We start from the raw sequence: 6,032 nt of genomic DNA, 5'->3' as shown, positions 1-6,032 counted from the left end.
ATAGATAGATAGATAGATACATAGATACATAGATACATAGATACATAGATACATAGATACATAGATTGTTGTTGTTAGGTGCCATTGAACTGGTCCTGATCTATAGTAGCCCTGTACAGTGTTTTTGAGAAGCAGCTGGCAAGATTGAACTGAGGACCTTGTGGTACAAACCAACCTTGAGGTCCAGTGTATTAACCCACAGCACCACTCTAGGACTCTGTATAGATCTGCCATTTTAGGAGTATCTGGGTGGAACAAATAGTTAACTACTCTACTTCTAGCTGAAAAGGTTGGCAATACAAGTACAGCAGAAGTGACTTAAAAGACAGGCTGACAATCTGCTTCTGAAAGGTCATAACCTTGAAAACCTTATGGAATAGTTTTATTATGTATTCCAGAGCTTATATTGAATATGAATTGACTCATGCCAATATCCGATAATAGAAATCTTGGAAGAAAAACAAAAACAAAAAAAACTCAGAAAAACAGACAGATTAAATATGAAAAATTCCAAATTTAAGTGGCTGAAAAATTGACACAGGATAAATAAAATAAAATTTGAGAACGTCAAGGGCAAAGCAAAATTCTATAAGCCTACAGAAGAAGCAGGTCATCTGTAAAAGTATAATGATTAAAATAATATCAAAAGAATATGATACTATCATCACTGCTCTACCAACTGTACTCTCTTCATTATTTTCTGCTCTTCTACGCTACTCCATCTTTTGTGTATTTTTGAAATAACAACGAGAGTAACTATTTTACCAGTTTGGTGAAAAGACAGCATTCTACTACTCAAACTTCTCCAGTAGCTCACCATGTACTAAAATACACATTTAATATATGAATAATACTGTTCTAGTGCCTTGATAAACTAACCAATGAATTTGTTCCTGAAACACTTCTATGCTTTTGATAAGCAAACTAAGGCATAGAGAAATGAAGCATCTTGTCAAAGTCACCTAATCAATACCAGCTATTTCTAGTATTCACGCTCTTTCTCTTTAGGCTTCAGCCATACAAAAACTCCCCATTAAAGAGTGTATGCCCTCCTTTTCTTCTTAATAGTTACTCCCACACTTAGCTAAGCACATGACTGATTGAGATAAAGGTGACAGTCCCGAACCTCCCTCAAAGCTAGTTGTGTGGGTAATTGCCCAAATTATGGTAAAAAAGATATAAATTATGAGGGAATTAAGAGAGAAACTTGTTCACCATGTGTTTAGAGGGTGACTTTGAGCCTCCTTCTCATCCTTTTCTCTTTTCTTATTGCTGGATTGTAGATATAATGGCTAACACTTGAGTAAACATCTTGTAGCATGAAGAAAGCTACTCATTAAGGATAGAGAGAAAAAGTGAAAGGCTCTGAGTCCCTGATTATATCAACCTTTGATGTTCCGCTTCTGGACTTAACCTGCTTGAGGAAAAAAAGGTAAACTTTATTTTGCTTATACACTGTTACTTAAGTATGTTTGTCATATTTGTCAAAACAAATGCTAATTTAAAAACTTTCTAGAAGAAATGATGAATATTCAAATTAGATATAAAAGTTAGGAAATGAGATCAAAGACAGAGCCAGATGATATATGTAGCACACACACGCTATTTAGAGGCATCAAATAGATGACTATGTGCAATTTCTACAGGCAGCATTATCACTTCCTTGAGATAAACACATGGGTACAATTATTATGTATAGAATATGTTATGAGTGTATTTGTGTCACCCAAAAGATATCTTTAAGTCTAATTCCCAGTATTTATGAATGTTAATTTATTTGGAAATAGCATATTTGCAGTATGGCCTCATTTTAACTGATGTAATTACTTCAGTTAACATGAGGTCATACTGAAGAAGTGTGGTCCTTTATCCCATATGACTGGTACACTTATAAGGAAAGAAGACTAAACCCAGAAACAGACACAAAAGGAAGACAATCTTGTGAAGACAGAAGTAAAAATTGGTGTTTTGATGTCAAAAGCCAAGGAAGGTCTGGAGTTACCAGAACATGAGAGAAAGAAGAAAGGATCTTCCCCTAGAAACTTCAGAGGGAGCATGGGTACACCAAATTCAGACTTCTAGACAGTAGAATTCTAGTTATCAGTCATAGAAAAATAATACAATAAGAAAGCTAATTATATTCACACACACACACACACACACACACACACCACATGAAGTTCAGTTAAAAACTATTGCTAATAGGGTGCCAGTTCATACATGATTGCATTTATTTCAAACAAAACATGTTTAATCCTGTCTCTAATATTGGTAGAAGACTATAGACAAGTTCTATCAATAATATGATATTTTAGTCTCATTATTGTGCCTTTGAAAATTAGGGAACATTCAGAACACTGGCTTCTGAGGGGATCTCAGATTCAAGGTAGAGAAGTGAGCTCAGAAAGTTATGGTGAATGCTTATATACACACACACACATACATGTATTTGTTGTTGTTGTTAAATGCCGTCACATTTGTTCCAACTGACAGTAACCCTGTAAAGGGTTTCTGAGGAGTAGCTGGTAAGTTTGAACTGCTGATGTTGTGGTTGAGACCAACCTTGCTGTCCAGTGCTTATCCCACAGCACCACACCAGGACTATATTTTAACATATATATAGTAGTGCAGTGGCTCTGTAGGATAAGCACAAGACTGCATATGACAAGGTCAACTCCTTGAGCCTATCATCTGTTTCATGAAAGTAAGATGATGTTTTCTTCTCTTACAAATATGTTGTTGTTGTTGTTGTTAAGTGCCATCAAGTCGGTTCCGACCCATAGCGACCTTGCACAGGGTTTCTGAGACTGTAAATCTTTACGGGAGCAGAAAGTCTCATCTTTCTCCCTCAAAGCAGCTGGTAGTTTCGCACTGCTGACCTCGCAGTTCGCAGCCCAATTCGTAACCACTACACTACCTACAAATATATATATTTTTAAATCCTTGGAAACCGTATTCAGGGTTGCTGCATGTTAGAACTGACTCAAGGGCACTTAACAACAACATATATGGGTGTATGTGTATATGGCAGTCATGGTATGGCACTTTAGGATAAGACTAAGATGGCTAACTACAAGGTCAGTGGTTCAAATCCACCAGTCCTTGCTTGCAAACCCTACACAGAGTTGCAATAAATATCATCATGATTAATGGAGAAAATATTGAAGCTGTCAAAGACTCATTTTGCTTAGATCCACTATCAACACTAATGAAAGCATCAGTCAAGAAATCAAATGATGTATTACATTAGGCAAATCTGTCACAGGAGACCTCTTTGTTCAAGAGAAGAATATCAGTTTGAGGATGAAAGTGTGCCTAACCCAAGCCATGGTATTTTCAATAGCTTCATATGCATGTGAAAATTGGTCAGTGAATAAGGAAAATTGAAGAAGAATCAGTGTATTTGAATTATGGTGTAGGAGAAGAATATTAAAAGTACAATGGATTCGACTCCTAGAACAAATAAATCTGTGTTGAAAGATATACAGCTAGAATGTTTCTTAGAAGCCAGGTTGGCCAGACTTCATCTCTCACACTTTGCACATATTATCAGGAAGGAATAGTCCCTGGAGAAGAACGTCATGCTAGGTAAAGTGGAGGATCAGTGAAAAAGAGGAAGACCATCAATAAGATGGATTAGTACAGTGGCAGCAGCAAAGGTCTGAAACTAACAATGATTGTGAAGGTGGTGAGGGACTGGGCAATGTTTTGTTCTGTTGTGTATAAGGTTGCTGTGTTGGCAACAACTTGATGGCATCTAACAACAACAACGGATTCCTGTTGTAGCACTCTGGGATAATTTTCTGTATTGCAAGTTCATTTTAATAGCAAGGTCAGTGGCTCAAGCTCACCAGCCACTCCTTGGAAACCCTATTCAGGGTCACTCTGAGTTGGAACTGACTCAATGGCACTTAACAACAACAAAAACATGAGCCAGAACTGACTCGATAGCATTAAACAACAGCAAGAACTAACATGCATATACACATACAGGGAGCATGGTAGTTCTAGAAGATACGCACTGGACTGCAGACTACATTGTGGAACAGCTCTTTTCTCACTTTGCTGTACTGTGGTGGCTTGCATGTTGCTGTGATTCTGGAAGCTATTTCACTGGTATTTTAAATGACAACATGGTCACCCATAGTGGACAGGTTTCAGAAAAGCTTCTAGAGTAAGCCAGACTAGGAAGAAGGAAATATGGCCTCCTTCCTAATAGAAAACCTTATGAATAGCAGTTACACAATGTCAGACAGCATCAGAAATTTAGTGCACCTTAGACTTCTGCCTTCATTATCATAGGTTCTTTATCTTATACAACCTCCTGAAATGGTTGAACATTGACCATTTATTTTTTGGTACAGTGACTCTATGCATTTTTCTGACTGTAGAGAAGCTAATATAAATGGGAAATAAAATGGCTGAACAAAAAACTTAGAAGGGCAGCAAAATAAAATAAAAGGATGAGCACACTCAGCATTTCTCAAACTGGAAAAAAAAAAAAAAAAAAACTGAAGAAAACATTCCAGCCTCAACTCACAATATTGAAGGATTCAATGGGCAAAATAATGAGTGATGCAGAAAGCATCAAAAGAAAAAAAGCATCAAAAGAAAATGGAAGGAATACACAAAGACTTTGTACAAAAATATATTTTTAGTGTTCAGTAATCTCAAAAGGTAGCATATGATCAGTAACCACAGCCTGTCTTTTGAGCTTGCATTGAATGGACTGGAAAAAACTGATACTGCAGGAACAGACACTGCAGGAACTGATACTGCAGAGCACAAATTGAAATCTTTCAACATACTGATTCACTGCTGGGAGTGCTCACACATCTATACCAAGAAATCTGGAAGACAGATACCTGGCCAACCAACTTCAAAGGATCTATATTTGTGCCCTCCAAAGAAACGTTACCCAACTGAATGCAGAAATTGTCTAACAATATCACTAATATTACATACAAGTAAAATATCACTAAAAGTTCAAAAACTGTTGCAACAGTACACCAAAGGAACCTCCAGAAATTCAAGTTAGATTCAGAAGAGGTCATAGAACAAAGTATACCAGTACAGACATTGGAAGGATCTTGACTGGAAGCAGAGATTATCAGAAGAATATTTACTTGTATTTTATTGATTATGCAGAAGCTTTTGACTAACTATAGATAATATTGTGATGAATGAGTATTCCAGAACTCTGCATTGTATTCATGAGGAACTTGTATATAGTTGAAAATGCAGTTGTTCTAACAGAAGAAGGTACTGAATTGTTTAAAATTTGAAAAAGTTTGCAACTGGGTTGTATCATTTCACCATACTTATTCAACCTACATAAGCATGCTGTTGTTGTTGTTGTTATGTGCCATGGAGTAAGTTCAGACTCATAGCGACCCTGTACAGGGTTTCCGAGGCTGTAAAACTTTACCGGAGCAGACCGTCTCATCTTTCTCCCGCGGAACCGCTGGTAGTTTTGAACCGCTGACCTTGCGGCTCGCAGCCCGATTCATAAGCATCGTTGTTACTAATTGTGTTCCTAACCTTAAGGTGTGCTAGTATGAAACTATCAGCAAATCCATGAATCCACTGGAGAAAGATGAGACTTTCTGCTCCCATAAAGATTTACAGGCTCGGAAACACTATACAGGGTCGCTATGAGTCAGAACCGACTCCAGAGCACACCACCACCACCATAATTCAACCTACATGCTGAACAAATAATATAGATTATATTATGAAGAATGTGACATAGGATTGGAAAAAGACTCATTAATAACATTCTTATCAACAGAGAAAAGATTGAAGTTGTCAAGGACTTCATTCTTCTTGGATCAACTATCAACACTCTCGGAAGTAGTAGTCAAGAGATCAGACGACATACTGCATTGGGCAAATCTGCTGCACAGGAACTTTTTAAAGTATTGAAGAGCAGAGATGTCAGCCTGAGGACTAAGTGCGCCTGACCCAGGCCATGGTATTTTCAATAACCTCATATGAATGCGAAAGCAGGACAGTGAATAAGGAAGATTGTA

Source organism: Chrysochloris asiatica, unplaced genomic scaffold (assembly GCF_000296735.1).
Source record: "Chrysochloris asiatica unplaced genomic scaffold, ChrAsi1.0 scaffold00240, whole genome shotgun sequence".
In the NCBI taxonomy this organism is placed as follows: Eukaryota; Metazoa; Chordata; class Mammalia; order Afrosoricida; family Chrysochloridae; genus Chrysochloris; species Chrysochloris asiatica.
The sequence above is the reverse complement of the archived record's forward strand: the minus strand, read 5'-3'. Positions refer to the sequence as shown.